The 25803-nt window shown below is 37.0% G+C and overlaps 1 protein-coding gene across 13 annotated transcripts in view; it reads left to right on the forward strand.

Moving 5' to 3' along the window:
* Positions 1-1929: 1929 nt before the first annotated feature.
* The window catches only part of LOC137237505 (serine-rich adhesin for platelets), a 242022-nt gene continuing 218148 nt past the window's right edge, over positions 1930-25803 (forward strand). For 3 of the 13 annotated variants that reach the window (XR_010948973.1, XR_010948975.1, XR_010948974.1), the window contains exon 1: positions 1938-2187. The gene's annotated coding sequence lies outside the window, so the exon portion shown is untranslated. Of the gene's footprint in view, positions 2214-2410; positions 2615-2658; positions 2928-25803 lie in introns of those variants that run through there. The other 10 variants (XM_067761185.1, XM_067761186.1, XM_067761183.1 and 7 more) reach the window with 8 other exon arrangements.

The raw sequence follows: 25803 nt of genomic DNA on the forward strand, positions 1-25803 counted from the left end.
GGACAATTTTTTTGTGAGGAATATTTATTTTTAATAACTTAGTAATTGTATGTGGAGTGTGACGTATTTTTTATGGCTCTATTTAAAAAAAAAAACTTGGTGCTCAATTTTTTGTTTCCGGAAGTTGTTTCTAGAAGTTATTATAAACCAATATTATAAAAAAATGTATCTTAAAATCTATCCTTTAAAAAACTTCGTTGTAATTAAAAAAAAAAATAGAAATTGTTTCTAAATTTTTGATGTTACTTTTCCCGGGATCTGATATTCGATGTGGTAGGTGGAGCACGCTACCACCACACCATGGCGGCAGCCGCCCCTTTCAGGATATTTTTGGCAGTTTCTTGCAATACGATTTTTTGTTTTTGTGGGTTTTGTTTATGTGGCATTGTTAAGATAAACCCAGAACTATTTTTGGATAATTCCGAAAACATTTGGGGATTGTTTTCAGAACCATTCTGGGAATAATTCGGAACCGTTTCGGGATCATCTCATATGAATGCCTCTGGTGATTAGGGCACTATTTCTGCGCCGTTTCTGTATCGTTTAGGGAGTATTTATAGATTGTATTGAGAACCGAACTTTTTGAAGGCAATTTTGCAATAAGCTCGAGAATGTTTTCGGAATATTTTCAGGACAATCTCCGGAACTTTCCGGCACAATATTTGAGATAATTTTGCACTGCTTCGGGATGATCTTCGGTGTCAGTTTGAGTTCATTTGGGAACAATTGGAACTATTTTGTGATTGTTTTCTCGAGAACAATAGGAATAAATCCTAACTGTTTTGGAATCATCTCAGCCTTATTTAAAGTTGTTCTCATGATTATTTTAGGCCATTTTCTGACCATTTATGTAGTATTTCAGGTTTATATTGAGGATCATTTCACGACGTTTAATATGCAATAAACTTTTTGTATAACTATGCGAACTTCACAAAAGATTTTTTTTCTAAACTGACACGAATTTGAAATCTTTTTGCACAACTACCGCCAAAGAGTTGACTTTATGACCTTTTGGAAAAAGGGGACCTCTACGCGTTGGCGATGGCGAGTAACGAAAAAGATTTAATGATGGGCTGTACGAGCTATACGCAGATATCCACGAATTTAAACGCAGCGGCTGCGCTGGCTAGCCATGTTATGCGATCGGAACACGCCTATGGAAGCAGAGGTAGAGGGCGGCCCCCACTCCGTTGGAAGGACCAGGTGGATAACGATTTAAACTTCCTTGGTGTGACCAATTGGCGCCGGTTGGCGGAGCAAAGGAGCGACTGGCGCGCCTTGTTGGACGGCCATAACCGTTTAGACGGTTAAGCGCCAATTAAGTAAGTAAGTATTAAGTGAATATCGTTGCCGTTGTAACCATTTTAAATTTGACGTTGTGGATATTTCATTTGGTTATAACTTTAATTGACTTTAATGCCATTTGAAATCGCCAGTTGACGTTATGGCCGTTGAACTTATGTCACACCTTTTCACGATACCACAATAACGCATACAACTTTACGACAGCCTACAAAAATATGTTCAAATTTCCATATATCAACGAAATTGGTAACTAAAGGCATATCGTTGGATTAAATAAACATGAAATGCCCCATATGTACTACATAGGGCGAATGCGCGTAATATAAGGGCTCACACTCTCCTAAGTACAAACAAAACGAACAGGTGCATCATTTGTCTCGGAGAATCGTGAGCGCATGAAACATCAAAATACACGCCATTGCCACCGAAACAGCAGCATCTCATTAAACCAACAACAACAAGCATACATAGTAAATATGTATGTTTATATGCATGCCAACATCATTGGTTAGTGCACGCCTGAGACTAAAAAGAACGATTACGGAGCATACTGCCGAGCAGTGAGCATATGAGATGAGCAAAGATTTGAGTTGGCCAAACGAATAACCGACGGTACATGTTGGGAAGCTTTACCGAGGGCGGGGCAAGATGCAGCGATGGATGCTGTTTTGGTGAGATGATTTTTGGTTGTTGATTTTCGTCGTCTTTGATGTTCGTCTTGGCCAAAATAGTAGTGCTCCGTAAAATAGTTGGTTCGCACACGCAGAAAACGGCAAAATACCAACGGAATTTTCGCACAACGCGTTTATTTTTTATTTTACTTTTTTTCTACACATAATTCTAGAAAGTAAAAATAAAAAAACAGAAAAACAAATTAAAAAAGTAAGAAGAAAAAAATTATAAAATAGGTATAACCATTTTAAATGAAACAAAAATTTGCATTTCGAAAAAAAACGCTATAAAAGATACAGTGTTTAGCATACAAAAATGTGGAAATGTTTGAAATCAATTTTGAGAGAAAGCAAACGAGAAACACGTCGAAAACTGCTAAATTTATTTCAGTGAAAGATATGTATCTACTATACAAAAAAAATTTGTATTTTAGAAAATTTTACGTTGATGAGAAAAGAAAAATAATCAAATGCAGGCGCATAGTTGGAAAAAAAACGAAAATTTTTTAATTAAAAAATGCGCAAATATTAACAAATGACGAAAATTGAGGTGCACATTTTCTAAACTGTGAAAATCCAAGCTTCATTTTCAAACTTGTGAAAATATGAAAATATAAAACCTAAACTGTGAAATTCGGGTATAATTCGCAAATTTTGTTTTGGAAACTGCAAAAACCACAAATTAGCGTAGAAAATAAATGCAGCAAACGCAATTAAAGCACCTTCAGGAATTTGTTTTTATAAATACTAAACTTTTTTGAAAAAAAAAAAAAAATTATTTTTTCTCTTCAAAACTAGCGCTATTTTGCGAAATAATTTGAAAAAGTGATAAATTTTGTTACCTAAAAGCCTTAAAATCGATGTGAAAAATTTGTTGTTATTTTTGTGAAGTGAAAATTTTAGTATCTATCATAATTATATGCTCTGCTATACATACACACACATGGACATGTATGTATATATTTTTTTGTATATGCATACATACATATCTATTGATGTACATATGTATGTATGTATGTAAAATTCGACTTGTAACTTTACAAAACATTCAATTGCGCACATTTAAACATACAAATATACTTACATATGTACATATTGTATATGATACATAAGCACGCAACAACAATTCATAGCGTTCTGCAAGTATTGACATACATATACAAACATCCAAACGTATGTACGTTTGTATGTAAATATGCACAAACATATAAATGTACACATTTTCTCTATCACGAATCCAACAAATCCAGAAACAAATATTTTGTTTTATACATACATACATATGTAATATTACACAATATTATGTATGTACATACACACATATTTATAAAAGTATCCTTTTTGCACAAAGTAACAATTGACGGAATAATGGATTGAGTTTCCGTTTTATTTTTTTGTTGTTTGATTGGCATTTGATCAGGTATACTGTTATCGTCAAACATGCAGACATATGTACATGCTTATGCATGAATGTACCTAGTACATATGTACATAACTGACAACTTTGAGCTCAGCTGTTTTTGATGATTTGGGGACACCTCCCATAAAGCATTAGTTTCTAAGTATAAATAATGTTTAGTTAACATTAGGGTGGGTCGATTTGTATGGACGAAAGTTAACCGATATTGCGCCATCGATTTTTCGATAGGATTTGGGCTCAGGAAAAAAAATACCGCATAAACGCATACCCACAAAAATAATGTTCGAGCCTGCGAAATTTCATTTTTTTTAGTTTTTTCGACTTTTATTTTTAACGTTTTTTTCATGACCTACTAAAACATTTTCATATTTTTTTTTTTAACTGTTATCGCTAACGTTAGCGGACATTTTTGGGTCGGACAAAGTATACATGAAAATTTTACAATCAAATGAAAATTTTTTAGTAGGTCATGAAAAAAACCTGAAAAATCAAAGTCGAAAAAATGTCAAAGAAATGAAATTTCGAAGGCTCGAAAATATTTTTTTTGGGTATGCGTAGTAAAATTTTTTTCTCTTGAGCCCAAACCCTATTGAAAAGTCGATGGCGCGATATCGGTCAATAAATCGACGCAGTCTAATAAACATATCAACAATGTAGCCTTGCCATTATTGACGATTTTTTTTACTGTTTACGGCAAGAACATTTCTAATGAAAATTTTTTAGATTTCAAGAAATTGCTGCGAAAAATTTTCAAAATTAATATTTTCATATGTGTGTACAAAAAAAAAAAAAAAAAAAAACGCCAAGCTGATGAGCAATGAGCTAGGTGGCCAATCTTTTATCAAAGGAGGATCTTAATACCAACTTGCGAACGCCTTGGAGCCTCTTCTGCATATAATGGAACTAAATTTTGTTAAGCTTAGGAAAAGCGTTTGAAGATTATTCACGCGAAACGTTGAAGTAGGGAATATTCTTTCAAAGAAAAACCATTCTGTTCATATTCTACAATGGACTTGGCAGTTAAAATGAAGGGGTGGCATAAAGTTAACGGCCATAAAAACAATTGACTCTATAACCACTTCAAAGAGCCGACTACAGCAGAGCATTTGATTCTGTTAATCACGCGCTTTTAACTCATAAACTTGACTTACTGGGTTTTCCGAAGAATTTGCATTACTTTTTACACTCTTCATAAATGACTTACCTAAGGTTATTTCGTATTCCCGTGCTCTAATGTATGCAGATGATGTAAAACTATGCTATACATACTTGCCTTCTGACTCTTCTCGTTTGGATCTACTTCAGGCCGATTTGAACTCATTTCAATTATGGTATACAGTAAATCGACTAGTTTTGAACTGCTGCAAATGTAAAATAATGACATTTAACAGAGTCAAACAAGTTTTAAAATACTATATGCTAGACGGTCCTCCCTTGGAGCGTATATCTGTAGTATACGACATATGTAGGTGATCTTTTTTAATGCGAAACTGAGCTTTAACATGCATATTTCATCTATCGTAAACAAAGCATCGGATGTACTCGGATTTATTAAAAGATGGGCTAAAGCATTTGATGATACTTATTTAACCAAGACCCTTTACACATCACTGGTGCGCCCACTTAAGTATTGTTTCTGTATTTGGTCCTCGGGATATAAAAATCATATAGATCGAATTGAATCGGTACAGAAGCAGTTTCTAATTTTCGCATTACGTGGTCTTAACTGGGACTCAAATCATCATCTTCCGCCTTATAGAAATATACTTCTGAACTTTACTGTTCCTGCGAGAACTTCGAGTCACTATGTACTCTTTCATTTACCCATTCTCTGGGGTAATTTTGCCAAATATAGCCCTCTTCATATTAGTTTTGAGTATTCGATTGCTGCTATCCGTAAGGAAACACCATCACGTTTAGCATGATATTTTTCAAACATTTTTAAGTAAAATGTCAATTTTTATTTCAATATCAATTTTAATTAATTTTAATTTTTTATTCGATTTATGTGTTAATTAAAATTCAACTTAATTAATTTGATTGTTTATTATTTTAGTTTTATTTTTACACTTATGTTTTTTTTCGAAGATTGTCGAAGATTATGTGCAGGTCTTACAACCTTAGACAAACAAAGTTGCTTCTATCATTAAAAAGAGAGGACTGTAGACTCATGACGGGTATTTTGACTGGACACTGCCTTCTGGCGTCACATGCTTTTAAATTAGGCTTGGTCAGTGATAGCATATGTAGGAAGTACGGGTTGGAGGAGGAAACAATCGAGCACGATCTGTGCTCGTGCCCTGCACCTGCCAGGCTAATATTCCAGCTATTAGGAGTGATACAGCTGTCAGATCTAGAAGTAGCAAGTGGCTTAAGTCCTAGGAAGCTTCTAGTATTTGCCAAGAGGACGGAGTTATTTTGTAACATAGGTCCTGGTTTTGATAGGGTTTTTCAGTTTGGTCGTTAAAACAAACTTCTAATAACAATACGGACTCAGTCAGTCTATGTGAGGTCCTTATGGACCGGCCAATTCAACTTAACCTATGTCTTTATACTCAGTTGAGCAGAGCTCACAGAGTATATTAACTTTGATTGGATAACGGTTGTTGTACAGGTATAAAGGAATCGAGATAGATATAGACTTCCATATATCAAAATCATCAGGATTGAAAAAAAATTTGATTGAGCCATGTCCGTCCGTCCGTCCGTCCGTTAACACGATAACTTGAGTAAATTTTGAGATATCTTGATGAAATTTGGTATGTAGGTTCCTGTGCACTCATCTCAGATCTCTATTTAAAATGAACAATATCGGACTATAACCACGCCCACTTTTTCGATATCGAAAATTTCGAAAAACGGAAAACGTGCGATAATTCATTACCAAAGTCGGATAAAGCGATGAAACTTGGTAGGTGAGTTGAACTTATGACGCAGAATAGAAAACTAGTAAAATTTTGGACAACGGGCGTGGCACCGCCCACTTTTAAAAGAAGGTAATTTAAAATTTTGCAAGCTGTAATTTGGCAGTCGTTGAAGATATCATGATGAAATTTGGCAGGAACGTTGCTCCTATTAATGTATGTATGCTTAATAAATATTAGCAAAATCGGAGAACGACCACGCCCACTTTTAAAAAAAATTTTTTTTAAAGTCAAATTTTAACAAAAAATTTAATATCTTTACAGTATATAAGTAAATTATGTCAACATTCAACTCCAGTAATGATATGGTGCAACAAAATGCAAAATTAAAGAAAATTTCAGAATGGGCGTGCTTCCGCCCTTTTTATTTAATTTGTCTAGGATACTTTTAATGCCATAAGTCGAACAAACCTTTACCAATCCTTGTAAAATTTGGTAGGGGCTTAGATTCTGGGACGATAACTTATTTCTGTGAAAAAGGGCGAAATCGGTTAAAGCCACGCCCAGTTTTTATACACAGTCGACCGTCTGTCCTTCCGTTCGGCCGTTAACACGAGAACTTGAGCAAAAATCGATATCTCTTTGCTAAACTCAGTTCGCGTACTTATCTGAACTCACTTTGCATTGGTATAAAAAATGGCCGAAATCCGACTATGACCACGCCCACTTTTTCGATATCGAAAATTACCAAAAACGAAAAAAATGCCATAATTCTATACCAAATACGAAAAAAGGATGAAACATGGTATTTGGATTGGTTTATTGACGCAAAATATAACTTTAGAAAAAAACTTTGTAAAATGGGTGTGGCACCTACCATATTAAGTAGAATGAAATGAAAAAGTTCTGCAGGGTGAAATAAAAAAACCCTTAAAATCTTGACAGGAATACTGTTCTTGGTATTATATATATAAATAAATTAGCGGTATCCAACATATGATGTTCTGGGTCACCATGGTCCACATTTTGGTCGATAATTGGAAAACGCCTTCACATATACAACTACCACCACTCCCTTTTAAAAGCCTCATTAATACCTTTAATTTGATACCCATATCGTACAAACACATTCTAGAGTCACCCCTGGTCCACCTTTATGCCGATATCTCGAAAAGGCGACCACCTATACAACTACCACTATTCCCTTTTAAAACCCTCATTAATACCTTTAATTTGATACCGATATCGTACAAACACATTCTAGAGTCACCCCTGGTCCACGTTTATGCCGATATCTCGAAAAGGCGACCACCTATACAACTACCACTATTCCCTTTTAAAACCCTCATTAATACCTTTAATTTGATACCGATATCGTACAAACGCATCCTAGAGTCAGCCCTGGTCCACCTTTATGGCGATATCTCGAAAAGGCGGCCACCTATAGAACTAAGGCCCACTCCCTTTTAAAAAGACTCATTAACACCTTTCATTTGATACCGATATCGTACAAACACATTCTAGAGTCACCCCTGGTCCACCTATAAGGCGATATCTCGAAAAGGCGTCCACCTATAGAACTAAGGCCCACTCCCTTTTAAAATATTCATTAACCCCTTTCATTTGATACCCATATCGTACAAACAAATTCTAGGGTCACCCCTGGTCCACCTTTATGGCGATATCTCGAAACGGCGACCAACTATAGAACTACCACAACTCCCTTTTAAAACCCTCATTAATACCTTTAATTTGATACCCATATCGTACAAATGCATTCTAGAGTCGCCCCTGATCCACCTTTATGGCGATATCCCGAAAAGGCGTCCACCTATAGAACTAAGGCCCACTCCCTTTTAAAATATTCATTAACCCCTTTCATTTGATACCCATATCGTACAAACAAATTCTAGGGTCACCCCTGGTCCACCTTTATGGCGATATCTCGAAACGGCGTCCATCTATGGAACTAAGGATCACTCCCTTTTAATACCTTTAATTTGATACCGATATTGTACAAACACATTCTAGAGTCACCCATGGTCCACCTTTATGGCGATATATCGAAAACGCGACCACCTATAAAACTACCACCACTCCCTTTTAAAACCCTCATTAACCCCTTTCATTTGATACCCATATCGTACAAACAAATTCTAGGGTCACCCCTGGTCCACCTTTATGGCGATATCTCGAAACAGCGTCCACCTATAGAACTATGGCCCACTCCCTCATAAAATACTCTTTAATACCTTTCATTTGATACACATGTCATACAAACACATCCCAGGGTTACCCTCGGTTCATTTTCCTACATGGTTATTTTCCCTTATGTTGTCACCATAGCTCTCAACTGAGTATGTAATGTTCGGTTACACTCGAACTTAACCTTCCTTACTTCTTTTCCTTGTTAATTGTATTGTGTCTTGTATCCAGTAGTCGATCGCTTTGTGTCTGTGTTGACTTTAATAATAAATAAATAAGTTAACTGAAGTTATAACCATATGAAACGATCACAGCGTCAAAGTTGAAATAGTTACAAGTCAACGGTATTGACGTTATGACGATCCTGCTTCTCCTAAATGGCCATAAATGAATTTCTTTCTCAAATCATTAGGGCAACTATTTTGTTTTGCACCACCACGTATTAGAATGAGAGCAACGATCGAATTACAGTTATATTTTAATGTCGAAAGAAAAGATAAGTTTTTTATTTGAAGTTTTCTGATATGGAAGGAGTGCCTATATTTTAGTCCTATTCTAGTGAAAAATGGGTTAAAAACTGGCCTAATGACGTTGTTGTTGTTGTAGTAGAAGTGCTTCGCCCCGTCCAATAGGTGCGATCACTTCCAAATTGTCATCAGTATTCTCTAACAGGAGTCCGAGGAAATTGGCAGTTTCAGAAGGGTTGGCCCAACGAGATAACTTTTTTTAAGGAATTGGCACTGCCAATGAAAAGGTGGTTGGTGTCATGTGGGGACACATTACAAACGGGATATGCATTTGGCATGTCGGGATTGATTCTGGATAAGTGAAAGTTCAACCTGCTACAGTAGGTATATAGATCGAACTTGAGCTAGAGTGATACGCGTATCTCTGCGGAGGTTGCTTTCCTCAACTGCGAGTTCGAGGTATTTGTCTTTGAGAACGGAGTTCACTGAGAAATTGTTGGTATAGTAATTCGACTACTTTTTGTGGATGTCTCTGAGCCCTTTTGTGCTCCTTTTCTTCATACGGCTTACTTTTTTAGTAGCGGTTTTGTTCATAGTGCTTACGGAGATGACTCTTTAAGTTCTTGGGAGGCGGGGCCTCTTCAATCAGATTTTTTTGGGATGCCCAGGTCTCTGGGAAACTGTTCAGCATTTAATTTCTCATGTTGGTGTTGTTGTAGCAGTGTATCGCGCCATCGAATAGACGCGACCACTCACAAAATAACATCAATATCCTCAAAGGCAATCCAAGGAAACATGCAGTTTCAACAGGGGTGGTAGGGGTGTTACATGCTTTGGTTCCACATTGCAATTAAAGAGATAATTGGTGTCATGTGGGGACATTTCGTATAAACGAGTCCCCTTTGGGCTGATCTTATCTTGCTGCATATGGTTATGGCCTCTTTCTGAAATGGTCAAAAGGTCAAACGGAAATTTCGAACATGGCCATAAAGTCAAATTGGGAAGGTCAAAACCTATACTCATCTTATGATTATTTGAAGTTGATATAAGGTTAATTGATCTTATGGCCGTTTGAAGTGGTCACAAAGTCAACTTTCACCCCACCGTTAAAATATACCTCTCAGACTGTAGTTTCAAACAAATGAAACCAATGAAGCTATGAGCTAATAACGCCAAGTAACAGTGTGCAGACAATCAGTAGTTTTTCGTTCAGCAAACTACAAGCCCCGATGAAAAATTTTGAAAGAATACTGGATGTGCAAGTTCGCATCCTTCGATATAGGAGGGACCTTTCAATAATGTTCTCCTGAAAGAAATACCAGTTGACCTATATACCCTTGGTATTGAATATACCATTGTGAGCTATATTAGTTTGATCTACAGTCCAGAAAGATAAACGCTTAGTTGGCAGGTTGTGAGGTCGCAGCACATCTGTGAAGAAGCACACTACAGAGCGTTGTCCCGCACAACTGATTTAGCTTTGTTTTATAGATAAGGCCAGTCGGCCCTATTAAGAGCGAAATAGTAAATGGATATTTCGAGTCCTTTAAGGCGCTTACCGTTATAAACTAGAAAGCTGTAGTTAACGATGGATCTAGAAATATTTAATAAAAGAAGTCATTCATGAAGTTGGAACCATGTCTGTCGGGTTTTATCACACGGCTATTTCATGTTTGCCGAAATGTTTACAGGGCAGCCATAGCTGTTTAAAATAAAGTTTGGCAGGTCACATATTTCTTTTTTGCCATCAATGAATTTCTATAAGCTCTGATTTTTTGAAGCATCGTTGCTGCAAAACCTCTGCCGCTTTATATTTTTATGCCAGCCACCGTTTTCTGCTCAATGAACCTTCCTCTTAACGCTTCGTTTATATAGATAAATGTTGGGTCTTGGGATCGTGTGCCGCCGATCCCTAGCTTTCGTATTAAAAGCCTCCCAGATGCTCTTTCGCAATTTAATGACATTGTTCCAGGTCCTAAATCATCTCACTGACATCAAAAGTCCGTTTCGATATTCCTTAGTTGTGGAAAATGGGATCCACAGAAACTCGAGCTATTCAGTTGCGCTGACTGAAACATTTCCATTCATGAAAAGGAAATAGACCCCTCCCACAAAAGGAAATACACACCACAGGCGTTCTTTCCTGCACGTTCCTTCATATTACAAAAAGGCATTAATGTAGTATTATTTTATGATACTGAAAAAATCAAGGCTGCAGCTGTGTCAAGAAGGAACAGAATCATGAGTGCGAGTATTGTCAAGTGCGAGTCCATTTTGTAAAGAAATATAACACTTTATAAGTTCATTGTAACCTTCAACGATAATTAGGCTTTTTCGTCGGCGACAAAAAAATTCCATATTGTACATAATTACATATTTTTAACATTAAAACTTTACACCTAAATTATTAAATCTTACAGTTAATATCACAGTCCTAATTGTTCTAATAAAAGCGTGTTACATTGTGATAGCAAGAAAAGGAGGTCCTAAATGTTCTTAATTATACCATCAAAATTTAACACGCTTTTTATTAGAACAATTAGGACTGTGATATAAACTGTAAGATTTAATAATTTAGGTGTAAGGTTTTAATCTTAATATATAAAAAACACGTGTCACAAGTTTGAGGCCAGTGGACTCCTAAACTACTGAACCGATTTTGAATTTATTTTGCACCCCGCGTGTAGTTTGATCTAACTTGAAATATAGGATAGATTATATCTCAGTTTATAGTCGCAATATTATTTGATTGCAATTTTTTTATTTGTTTATACGTAATATTAAACTGTTACGTATACGCAGTGGCACTCATATTTTCAGGTGGTGCGGATACACTTCCGTGTAATTGGTTGGTGTTTAATTAAACAACCTGCTTATCAATAAAAAATATTATAGCGAATGATATCAAGTATAGCACATCACCAGGCCCGCCGAGAGAGGGGGGGGGGGGTTTCTGAGGGGCCCGCGATTTAGAGGTACTATGACATTTTTTTTAATACAGGAGAGTCTGTAGTTGTTCCATGTGCAATTTTTAAGCCCAACTTCAAAAGCAACGAAAATCTGCATTTCGTTTTAATATTATAGTGAAGTGTCAAAAATAAAAATCCATATATAAAAAAAGAAAGGCTAAAATGTGTGTTAGTTGGTCGCCGGTGTTTGAAGAGATGCGTCGGTCGATTTTGTTCAAACTTTCACACAAGTTGCGTAAACCTCACGCGGTGGTTACTACAGTTACAGGGTCTCGAGATATAGGCCAAAATGTGGGCCAGTGAGTGCCTAGACAGTGTTTATACAATATGGATATCAAATGAAAGCTATTGATGAGTGCTTTGGTACAGAGTAATATATTATCCAGAGACGGACTGGGACTGGGATTAGGACTAGGACTGGGACTAAGACTCGGAGTGGGACTGGGACTGGGCTGGAATAAAATACATAGCACCCTCTGGGACAGGCAATACGGCATGCAGAAGAATGAGAAGGAATTCAGAGAAGAGAAAGGAGAGAAGGAGATTGAGAAAGAGATAGAATGAGACGACAATGGAGATAGATGAAGCGAAAAAGACGGAGGGAGGAGTGAATAAAAGGATTAGGAAAAAGTGAAGAGGGGGGGGGGGGGAGGGCAGAGTCAGACGGAAAAAGCTTATTAAAATGTATGCAGATAGGCCAAATTTAGAGCAGGACAACGTCTGCCGGGTCTTCTAGTGTTAAAAATATATAATTATGTACAATATGGAATTTTGTTTGTCGCAGACGAAAAAGCCTAATTATCGTTAAAGCTTACAATGAACTAACAAAGTGTTATATTTCTTTACAGTCAATTTATTTTTTACTTTTTAGTTAATTTTATGGACCAATAATAAAAGCTTATTTTTAAAAAAGTTTTTTTTTCTTTCATTTTATTTTTTACTTTTTAGTTCGTTTTATTTACAAGTAATAGAAGCTTGTTCTTAGAAAAGATTTTTTCTTAAATTTAGTTTAAATATGAATTTTTTTAAATTTTTAGTAGGTAAAATATTGTTTAAATTAATTATGTAATCTTTACTTAGTTATTTGTAACGTTTCTCATCCTATCCATTTCTTTTAATGCATCAACATTACAAGGTTTCTTCGAAGTCAAGTTTGAACAGTCAAATTCTTCTATTCGAGTGTTAACTAACTTAAAATCATATTTTATTGTGACTTTTCCTATGTCGCGTTCAGTTTACAACTACTCATTGCAGATCTCGTCTCTGTTCCATCGCCAATAATCTGTAAAACAAAATCAGGTGCACAGAAAAGTATGCAACAAAAAGTATGCAACATTTAGCGATAACAGCTTAACTTCTACGTTTGTTGCATACACAAACAAAGCGAAGTTACCTGCGTTCTTGAAGACTTAGGCTTTTATTCCCTTGTGAATACAAATCTATACCGATAACTCTGTTATAGATTACTTTATCGAATTATCGCAAAGTAATATTGCATTGTCATCGGAGTTATACATGTGTGCAAAATTTCAGCTCAATCGGACACCGGGAAGTGTAGCAAATTTAACTTGCAAAATTTGATTACAGATAACAGCCAAGTGAAAGTAAATAAAAGCTTAAAAAATTACTTCATCCGTCTGGTTTTATTGCGCATGGTTTTGAAGTGAATGCAGAGAGTTGTTTGTTATTATTGCGTTTTCTAAAATAAATAATTTCTTACGTTTTGGTTTGAAAGTGAGTGATGATTTTGCACATTTTGGAGGGAGCAGTATGTATTTGCTTTTTAGAAAATATGGGTTGGTATCATCTTTCCAGCGACCCTGGAAAAAATAAGTGTATTTGGTGCACCATTTTTGACATATTAGTACTTCAGTATTCATTATATAATGTTATGAGATTTTTTGGAAAGTTCTCGCCGGTGGGTGTTCTATGAGGGACTCTGTAGAAGTATTCCGAACTGAAGTAGGTGATCCTGGCCAAGAACCACATTTGTCATACGTATGAGGACTAGTTATGGAGTCCACTTATACTCCTTAAATACTCATAAAGTATTCCCTAAATCATCCTTAGGGCATATACCAGTATTTCACAACCTACATATCACTTTTCATATAAAAAAATTTTCAACTTAAAAAGTGTAAAAGTTTTATGAAATTATTACGTTTTGCGAGGGAACGTGTTTTTTGGAATGTTCCAGAATGGCTAATTTTTTTCTTTTTCATTCTCATTAAAAGTAGTGCATGGATTTTGGAAATGCAGCTAAATCCTACTAGGGCTTTGAACTGCATCCGGATTTTTCAACTATCCGGATTCATAAATGGAAAATCCGGATATCCGCTGTTCGGCTATCCGGATACGTAAACGGAAAATCCGGATATCGTATGTCCGGATACTGGAATATAAAAGTTGAATATCTGCAAATCAGAATTGAACGAAGCAAATATCGAAAAATTTTTCACAAAATATGTTTGTAGATTATTAAATTAACGCCAAAAATTAAAAAGCTACAATTGTACAAACCAGCGAAAATAAGAACAGTGCCATTTGTTTATATTGTGAAAAAAACGCTACAAAACAAAGGATCGATATCAAGTCTATGGAACCACTATCGGGTTTTCCATCTTCAAGAGAATGGTATGGACGCAAATGCTGTTCGGGTTTTGAACCCTGACATAACCAGTCATCCGTGCAGTGCACATACGCTTCAATTGAAACTACCTGAATAGTGTGGAGTCACCCAAAAGGTTTCAAAGGTGGTGATGAGTTTCAATCATTCGAGTAAACGTCCATATCCTCTCGAAAAACATTTAATACAAACTGAAAAGAGAGTTAAAAAACTAATCCAAACTTGTTCAAGTAGATGGAATTCAGTTCTTTTTATGTTGGAAAGAGTTAAAGAGCTTAGATCTTCTATTGTTGCAGTAATTGCTGATCGTTCAATTTTCAACAACAAGGCCGCTCAAAATATCGCAATTTCGGACAGTGACTGGGATGCAGTTGATGATCTAATAGATTTACTCACCCCTTTCGAAATTGCGAGAAATGTGCTTAGCAGTGACAGCGAGATAACATTTTCTAAAATGAAACCAATCATTCATAAAATTATTAATAACCATCTGAAATTTAACAAGTAAAGGTGTCTAGGTTCGGGTGTAACCGAACATTATATACTCAGCGTGAGCTGCAATTGTACATTTCTTTTCAGATGAATTATTTTCTACATAACACGTGGCACCGCTCGTTTAAAAAAAAAACTCTCCCCATTTCCTCTTACAGTAAAACTTGATAAGTGAAATATCATTGATTTAAAACTATTTTTTCGTAAGTTATAGCTTATTATTCTAGTCTACGACCATTTTAAACTTGTCTTATGTCTAAGTTGCCGTGGTCTTTAACCGATCCCGTTCATTTTTACTAGAAATATTTTCTGCTATAAGGAAAATATGTGTACACAATTTCATTACGATATGTTAATTTTTCTTCGAGTTGTGGCTCCCGAAACATAGAAAATTGCTTGGATATCTCAATATTTACTCCAGTTATCGTGTTAACGGACGGACGGACGGATATGGTTAGGTTAGGTTGGGTGGTAGCTTCCCTGATGAGAGGAAGCTCACTTGGACAACATGACGGTCCGTTGTGATACCACATATAATAAACTAAACTAACGGTGACGTAGATATAACTACTTAGAGAATCGTTGGGTAGCAACGATAAAGTTCCGAATGATCCCGATCTCAACCTTGGATAGCTCCTCGGGAGATCCAAGTGAGTCACGACCAAAATACTTTCGCCTAGTTCTGGCAAAAGCTGGGCAGTCAAGCATAAAGTGATTTGGTGATTCCACCTCATCATCCTCCATACAGCTGCAGCAGGATGGAGTTTCCAATATATTGAGACGTACCGCATGGATACCCATGGGACAGTGCCCTGTCAAAACCCCAATGACCATTGATAGGTGAGCCTTAGTGAACCCAATTATTTCAGCAGACCTCCTGCCATCCACTTTCGGCCAGAAAGATCTTGATATCCTACAAGACGTAGTGTCCGCCCAACGTTTGCTGAGCTGACTCGAGGCCCAGCTATGGAAGAGCAATCCACAGGTGGCTAGCGGAATCCCGAAATCCCTACAGCCATCTTCATCCGGTTCAGTTGTACCGATTCGGGCTAAGAGATCCGCTTGACAGTTACCCGGAATATCACTATGGCCCGGGACCCAGATAATCTTAATTGTAAAATAATTCGATGCAATCGCAAGTGTGGTCAGGCACTCCCAGACCACCCTCGATCGCACTGTAGTTGAGCTCAAGGCCTTTATAGCCGCTTGGCTATCAGAGTAGATGTTAAATTCCCTAACCGTAGTAGCGCTGGATAGCATTTCATCCACCGCATCCTTAATCGCAGCAACTTCCGCTTGGAATACACTGCAGTGATCAGCCAACTTAAACTTGCGGCTTACATTTAGCTCTTGACAAAAGACCCCCCCGCCAACCTTTCCGTCCAACTTCGACCCATCCGTGAACAAGTTAACCGGTCCCATGCCCCAGATAATTCCTCTTCTCCACTCCTCCCTCGGGGGAATGACTGGGGTGAAGGTTGTATAGGGAGCGGCCACCGGCATGCAATAGTCCGTCCTGTCCGGGATAAAGTCGAAACTAGTAAGAAGGCTAGAGTGTCCGAAATCAGAAAGCATATAACCCATATCACGAAGCCTGACCAACGACCGGGCCGCGGCTGCCTTTCCCGCAATATCTACTGGATGTATATTCAGCATGACATTCAGTGCCAAGGTAGGTGTTGTTCTCATAGCGCCACTGATGCCGATAAGCGCCGTCCGTTGCACTGACACTAGCATTTTGGAGGTGCTCGCCGTGTCCAGTGCTTTCCACCAGACCAGCACCCCATATAGCAGAATCGGTCGGATATGCTTCAATAAAATTTTTTTTCGATACTGATGATTTTGCTATATGGAAGTCTATATCTATCTCGATTCCTTTATACCTGTACAATCAACCGTTATCCAATCAAAGTTAATATACTCTGTGTGCAAAGCACGCGTAGTATAAAAACACTGATACGAGGATAGCAAAACATTCAAAGAAAAAGTAGCTGCAAACTAGAGAAGACGTTTTTCTTTTGAAGACATTGAAGATCCATCTCTGGAAAATATCATTATTGCACATATGGCGAGTTGTCTTGTTCCGAGGATGAAACAGTTGAAGCACGTTGAGACTGATGCTTTTCGTAACAAAATAAAAAATCATGTGAAAAAAATGACAATGAAATGGGTACTGCTGGCATGAATGCCCAAGAAGAAGCTCCGGAAAACAGTGACCTCACGCCATGGATATACTCCTAAATGATAATGACAGTGACACAAGACGAGTTTCAGCGCTACTTATTCGAAGAACAAATAAACCACAATATCAGTGCCAGCAATTGGTGGCAAGACCATGAAAAAATATATCCCAATCTGTAGAAAATCGCCAAAAGATATCTTGCGGTACCTGCCACTTCAACTGCTTCTGAAAGGGTATTTTCAAGTGCTGGAAATGTAGTTCGTCCAACACGAAATTGTTTGAGTCGGGAAATGATATCGGCACTTGTTTTCTTACTCCAGAATAAGAAGAAAATAGTTTAACATGGTATTACATATTTCTCAATACGAGCCTTTTTTGTATTCACTGTTAATTGATTAAAATGCCCTACGAATGACTGTTATTAATGTTAAATAAACATATATGGTACATCAATTAGTTTCTTTCACTGGATATCCAAAAATTCGGTTATTAAACGGATCTTCATAAATCCGGATAGTTTCACAAGCGAATATTAACGGTATATCCATGCCGTTCGGATTTTATCCGTGTCAACGGATATCCGTATGGATATCCGGATATTCGAATATGCGGATAGTCCCAGCCCTAAACCCTACCCATATTTCAAAAATAGTTAAGGATGTACTTGTTGCATTTTGGTTTGAAACTCCTCATATATAGTGGACGTTTGAGTGATTGAGGCTGAAAACAAACAAGTAAGGAAGGCTAAGTTCAGGTATAACCGAACATTACATACCCAGCTGCCAAATTACAGCTTGCAAAACTTTTAAATTACCTTCTTTTAAAAGTTGGTGGTGCCACGCCCATTGTCCAAAATTTTACTAATTTTCTATTCTGCGTCATAAGGTCAACCCACCTACCAAGTTTAATCGCTTTATCCGTCTTTGGCAATGAATTATAGCACTTTTTCGGTTTTTGGAAATTTCGATTTCTTTCATTTTAAATAGCGATCTGAGATGAGTGCCCAGGAACTTACATACCAAATTTCATTAAGATACTTCAAAATTTACTCAAGTTATCTTGTTCACGGACAGACAGACGGACGGACGAACGGACATGGCTAAATGAATTTCTTTTTTCGCCCAGATCATTTTGATATATAGAAGTCTATATCTATCTCGATTAGTTTATGCCGTTGCGGGGTACCGTTATTCGAATAAAACTAATATACTCTGTGAGCTCTGCTCAGCTGAGTATACAAATTTGGCCAGCACTGCGTATGAGCAACATTCTTATTTTGCGAACTTGAATTACCGTAACGAATTTAGGGAAATTCCGCTTATTGGAAACATTCTGCTAACGTTTGAATCGCTAAACTCACTCCAATATTCTGTATTGTATAATGATCTTTATTAGACTACTTTGGGAGTAGTACAATTATACTTCACTTCGCAACTGATAGCGTGTTTCAATAAAACTGAATCGTCATTCATCAGATTGCGCTGCTTTTGTACTCTCTGTTGCCTTGTCCGTATACTTCTCTTAAGATCTAGTTGTTTCGAGAACAGTTGCATGTCATGCTTGATTATTTACTAGCTATATATATGTATATCTGTGGTCCACGCCTTTCCCATAGCCATATGCGTGTGTATGTGGGAGTAACTACTTCGGCTGATGACTGCATCTGTGTGTGTGAGGTATCTCTTCGTTGCCTTGTACATAAGTGTCGCTGCTTTATTGTTGTTGTACATTTATTTAGTAGCAGCTTAGTGATACTAATATTCGTCACAATACATATATGACACCTAAATGTATAGAGAAAGAAAAAAAATACAAAAAAAAAGTATATATTGAAAAAAGTTTGAAAACCAGTAAAGAACACTCTTGAATATTTAACAGCTGAAAAAATGCATAGTGTTTATATCTGTTAATAGACCAAAGATGCACCTAGAATACACATTTTCCATTATATAAGCGAACAAGAGTTATTTACATGCATAAACAGAGCTTTAGATAGCGACGGCATCAATTTTACTGCTTACAAGATGAATGAATCAAAATAAAAAAAAAATCGGAAACTCATAAGTCTCCCCTTCAAACCAGGGCCCATATCGTGCGTTACGATCTGTGATCGAACTCAGTGAAATGGCGAATCGGATTAAGGACACATGTGAACTTGGGGCTGCATGTACTTACTAGATTCATAACTCAATATAATTTTTACGAATAGTTTGACGGAATCATATTTATCGTTTGAGTGAAACTGTTTTTCGAAACGTGATCGTAGAATACGATTCGGGTGCAGGGTTCAGAAAAACGACGCATTGATGAAATCAGGACCCGTACCGTGCTATACGATTACGTATCGAAAAGAAATTTCACTCAAACAAAAAATCAAAAACTGTCAAAAGATTCGTAAAAATGATAATAAGTTATGGATCTTATAGATACTAGTAGCGACCATTTCATATATTTCCCTAATCCGATTACCCATTTCAGAGCTATTGCGATTTAAAAAATGATTTAGATTGCGGAACGTTTAACGCAATGCGGGACTAGGATTTACCTTTTTTACTAAGTTCATTAAAGCTCATGGCAAATTTATTTCTACCCTTTCATCATCGTGAGTGGGAAAAAATGAAAAGTCTTCACTTAAAACTCATTGAAATATTTATCACTTCTATCGCATCAAAATTTTTCATATACTCACACTTTTCTCAAAATTAAGCTCATATTGAAGGATCTTTTGGATAAAATATTCGCTCGTTCGTATTCCATTACTCGGCTTATAATAATTAATATTCAATTATTATGGTTTTCTAAGATAAAGTGAAAAGAAAGAAAGATACATTTACTGGCATATTGCGATGGTACCATTTCGAAAACCGCCACGTAATCATCATCAGGCAATTTCATAATGTTATCAAAGGTTTCACCGAGATCCGAACCGCGAATCAAACGGTGAAACTGCAGTTGCCTGAACCACTGGGTTACAACACACAAACACAAATTAATATAGAGACAGAATGTCTCAATTTTGTTGTTAGTGTAGAAATGAGATAAACTGAATTAAGCAAGGACACAAATACAAGCAGGATAGCCTAGTGGTTAACGGAACTGCAGTTTCACCCTATGATTCGCGGTTCGAATCTCGGTGAAACCTTCGATTACACTACGAAATTGCCTGATGATGATTACGTGGCGGTGTTCGAAATGGTACCATCGCAATATGCCAGTAAATGTTTCTTTCCCTCTTTTCAGTTTATCTTAGAAAAACATAATAACTGAATATTCAATTATTATAAGCCGATGTTAAGCTCATGAATTCTTAAATAACACTGTGCAACAGCCGGCTGGGTATTGGACCAAACCCACTTTTTTGTAGAAATTGAGGCTTAAGTAGACAAAGTACTATCTCCGTTTTTCGAAGTTAGCCTCCAAAACATAGATATCGCCTTTCGAAGTTCGAATTTATACATTAAGAAATTTAATTTTGTTTGTTAACGCGTTCAGTATCCATAGTATTTGTTATCTAAGTCAGATAGATCGAGGTCTGGTCATTGCGAGAAAGTAGAAAGGGTACGCTTCTGCTCCCTGCCATGAACAATTTCTTGATCTCGCCATATCTCCTTCGAAATCATTAGGAAATTTCTTTTGTTTTGGGACCAGTTTCTTATTATTTTAGGATTGATTTGGAAATGGATTCAGTTCAATGTTTTTGTTTTGAAATAGTGTTGCTTTGGTAACATCCATCGATTAAAGAAACTTTTACAATTTTTCTTTAGAGAGCAAAGACGTAAACAAAATTGCATTATTATGTCTCTACCCTTTCTCGAGATAACGCTACTGAAATCAGTGCAAAGCTTCTATAAGTGGGGTATGGAAAGATTCACACAAAATTCAAATTTTGACTTTTAACCTTAAACAATTCTATTGCCACTGCAAGCCAACGAAAAGCTGAAGCAAAGTTGAACTCAAGGTATTGAAAGCCGCTTGGCTATCTGAGTAGATGTTGGAATCCCTAACCGTAGTAGCACTGGACAGCATTTCAACCACCGCATCCTTAATCGCACCAACTTCCGTTTGTAAGGCGCTGCAATGATCAGCCAACTTTATCTTGCGGCTTATATTTAGCTCTTGACAAAAGACCCCCACCAACCTTTCCGTCCATCCTTGAATAAGTTAACTGGTTCCCTGCCCCAGATGAGATTTCCTCCCAATTCTGCTATCGAGGTAATAACTGAGGTGAAGGTTGCACAGCGAGCTGTTATCGGCACACAATAATCTGTACTGCCAGGATTAAAGCCGAACCCAGTAAGAAGGCAAATGTGCCCAAAGTTAGAAAGCCCATAACACGAAGCCTGACCAACGATCCGGCCGTGGTCGCCTTTCCCGCTGTGGCTTACATTTGATGAACTTCTTTTTTAAACGGTTTTATTTAGCTTGACTTGACAGGGTGGACGGCCGGCCGGCACGAATTTTGTAATTGAAATTTAAGTAACTTCCCGATAAGCTACAACCTTGAAACTTGGAGTATAGTTTAGAACCCGATGACAATGCAATAATAAGAAAAAAACCCCGATAGGTGGCGCATGGATCGAAATATTTCAAAAAATCGTATTTGTGGTCCGATTTGGTTCATATTTGGAACACATAATACATACAAGAATAGAAAGCGACCTATGAAAAAACTCGCCGCAAGGTGGCGCAAGGATCGATATATTCAAAAAATCGTCTTTGTGGTCCCATTAGGTCCATATTTGGAACACATAATGCATATATGAATGAAAAGCGACCTATGAAAAAAATCGCCACTAGGTGGCGCAAGGATCGATATGTATAAAAAAATCGTATTTGTGGTCCGATTTGGCTCACATTTGGAACAAATATTACATATAGTCCGGTAGAAGTGACATCAAAATATTTTGGAGTTCGAGGAGGGACAAGCATAAATGGCGCTCGACTCTTTGGAAGGATTATGTATTGAGGACTTAGATTGTAACAAATTGTCTAGAAAGAGTCCTTGTAATAATGAGTCACCAAATAAAATGATAAATAATGGGCAATTAAATAAAGAGTAAAAACTTCAAAAAAATTAAAAATAATTAGAAAAATTTGTTTAAGTTAAACGGTTTTATTGAAAACAATACTTACATGAAGTAATAATAATACTAAAGACTAGAAAATAATTAGGTGGGTCCTAGGTACTAGTCACCACACTCATCATCAATCTAGGGCGTTGATCAGACAATTAAATAAAAGCGTTGGACGCGTCATATTTCTATTGATAGTCATAAGTAAGACCAACTGAACCTTAATCAGGTTATGATACGCCTCACATTTTTAGAAATTTCACGCGACCAACGCTTTTATTTAATTGTCTGATCAACGCCCTAGATTGATGATGAGTGTGGTGACTAGTACCTAGTACCTACCTAATTATTTTCTAGCTTTAATAATATTATTATTTCATGTATGTATTGTTTTCAATAAAACCGTTTAACTTAAAAAAAAATTTTTTCAAATTATTTTATTTTTGTTGATTTAACTGTTGCAACACACAATTCAGAATCAACAATTTGTGCAAAATGGATTTAACAGCTACTTGCGATGGTTAAAAATTGACAGTAATATCGGTTTTTTTTTTTTTTTTAATATCGGTTGAATTGATTCGGTTGATTTTACTGGTTTTTTCATAAAAGTTTCGCTTTAGTTTTTTGTCAATGCAAATACGAATATTCGTCACATCACAATACAAATATTCACAGATAATTCACGAAGTTAAACGAAAATTCTTATACAAAAATACAAGATGCCCTCTAACATTCGTATGTTTGTATACTGGCACATAGACGTTTGTATATTTTGGTTTTCGCATCCTAAAACATACAAAATTCGGCGTGAAAATGGCCACCATAGATACTTGAATTAAGTATTTTTATTTTTATTTTCATTTTCATGCTTCAATGCTCAGCAAGCAGTCAACGTGAAATAAATTTTAAAATTCTCTATTTCTTTAAAGTTTTTGCCAAAGCAAAGCAAGCAAACGAAAATACGCCTCATTGTCTCGTTGCTTTTGCAAATCCCACCTCTACACACATACAAATACACATAAAAACAATCATTCAGTAACCAGCATCAGCTGCAAGCAATTGGCAAATGTCCTTTCGTTTATTTTATGTCGATTGTCATCGTGTTTTGTGTGTTTGTGTATATGTGTGTGTGTGTAAACTCTTAGTAAAACTCAATACTTTCTAAAGTAGGTGTGTATAACTGTAGATTTCGTTGATTTATCATATCAAAACATCTTTCTACGTACAAATACTAAAAATACACAGAAAATAATTCTTTTCTGCCAATTTAATATAATTCACATTCCCCTCCACTGTTCTTTTCTTATGCTATGCTTCGGTTTGTGCTGTAGGTAAAAATCGGCCCATCGATCCAACATCTCATTTTTAATTCCCTTCTCCTCCCTCAACAACGTTAGCATCTACTTTTGCTTGAATTCTTCCATTTCCAAGCTTGCTCCCGTTGTGCCACCCGCATAGTATTTTGCTCTCACTTTTTCCCCACTCTTCGAATGACAATGTTGTTTTTCCATTACAATTTTATCGTTGTTATGCCTTTTGCAGTTACGAAATGGTTTTCCTTTTATTTTCACTTCTATTGGTAGTTCGTACAATTTGTGTTGCTTTGTTTTTTTTAAATATTTTTTTTTTGCTGCCTTTCGCATTTTTTCCATATTTTTTTCATATCAAAGTTTGTTGATAAAGCCCGTTTTATAGTTATAAGGTCAGGCACAAAACAATCTTCCGATCGAAACAAGACTAAGGCACAGTAAGGCAATAACATCGCACAGCACAGCATCAAAAAGTGTGTTATAGTTTGGGTAATACCTAGAAGGAATCGGAAGAGATCTACATCTATAATGAGTCCAGGGCCATATGAGAATAGAGGGACATGAAAAAGCGGATGAGCTATCCCAGCAGGGTGCATCCCTCGCAGCTTGTACCGTAGACGTTCTATTTAGATTGGGCAAGAGTAAAAGAAAACGAGATTTGCGCATGTCAAGCAAGCAGAAAAAGTGTGGAACCAATCGTCGGAAATCAGAAAAACGAGTAGGCTAACGATGGGTATTCTGATTGCAAATAGCCTCCTGACATCACATTCTTTTAAATCCTAATACTACAGTGATCAGGAAATACACAGCTATCAGTCCTAGAGGAAGAATATAGAACGGAACCTAGAAAGATTCTAGTTTTTGCAAAGAGGACGGAGTTGTTTTGTAATATAGATACACATATAGGTTTTTCGTAAGATTTTTCAGTTTGGTCGTTTGGAAAACTTCTGTTAACACTATCGACTCAGTTAGTCTATGTGAGGTCCTCATCTTCCGGGCAGTTCAACCGAGCCTTACCTAAAGCATGCCTGTCGTAAGAAGTGGCTAAAATCCAAATTCCGTACGCGAGCTGTGCGTTGAGCTTCGGACCCGCTACGTAAAAATATAAAATAAAATAAATACTTGCTGCAATTTGCCTCCGACGAGATTTAAATTGGCGGGTCGGCGACTACATGTTTGTTGGCGGCTGCAAACGCCAGCTGCATGGCAGATGAATTTTCATTGAAAAGCTTTTCATACAGAAAAACACTCGAAGTGTTTGACAAATCACTACAGGGGGCGATCCCGTTTACAAAAACTTATTCCTAAATTTTTGATGTTGCATTTCCCGAGGCTTGAACCCGAGACCTTTGGTGTGGTGAGTGGAATACGCTACCATTACACTACGGTGGTCGGAAATGTTTTAAGGACTATAAATTTAGACATATTCCTTCAATGTTCGAACCGTTTCAGGGGAAGATACCGGTGATCGGATGGTTAACGTCCACTTGAAAGCATACACACATCTTGCGACGGAAGAGACTTCGCCATCAGGTTCTATAACTCACGGCTGTGATCGATCTGCATAAAAGCGTATTCAAACTAAGCGGCGCGATCGACATTGTCGCTCACGGCCGCGTTTCATAGTGCTGTTGTCCCTGGGTGTGAATTGCTCCATAAGAATACATGCAAATAATATTCGTCCGCGTAATATAGTGGAGCTCAGTGTGTCCTTAGTTTCAAAGCGCGGCTCTTCAACATAATGCCTAAGAGCGACAGATGTGGTGACCGGCGTGCTTGTTGCACCGATAAAGATCCCTGAAGGTCTTGGGGAGTTGTTGTTACCCGGTTTTTTCTCCGATACACGTTACACAATCACCTTAAGATACTATCCTAATTATCTCGGTAACGTAATGACTACGCAGAATTTTCTAGGTTATCCCATCCCCACGCTCTTCATAAGATACTTGGCATTACCTGAACTTTGGTGCAACTGGATTTGCTTTGTTTGGGTGAGGTGAAAAATTGAATTTGAGAAAATGGGTAGCGAATGATCTATGTTACGCCCTCAACAACGCTTTGAGTCTTAGCCGACGAGCCTACGATAGCTTCTACTGCTACGATACAAATACCATGCTTGGCGATTTTAACGCCAAGTGGGCAAGGAAAAAGTAGTTAGTTTTAAATGAGAAAAATTCAGCTTCGATATACAAGGTTCTATCAGATCGAGTTACCTAGGTT

This window comes from Eurosta solidaginis, chromosome 1, assembly GCF_040869045.1.
Source record: "Eurosta solidaginis isolate ZX-2024a chromosome 1, ASM4086904v1, whole genome shotgun sequence".
Lineage (NCBI taxonomy): Eukaryota > Metazoa > Arthropoda > Insecta > Diptera > Tephritidae > Eurosta > Eurosta solidaginis.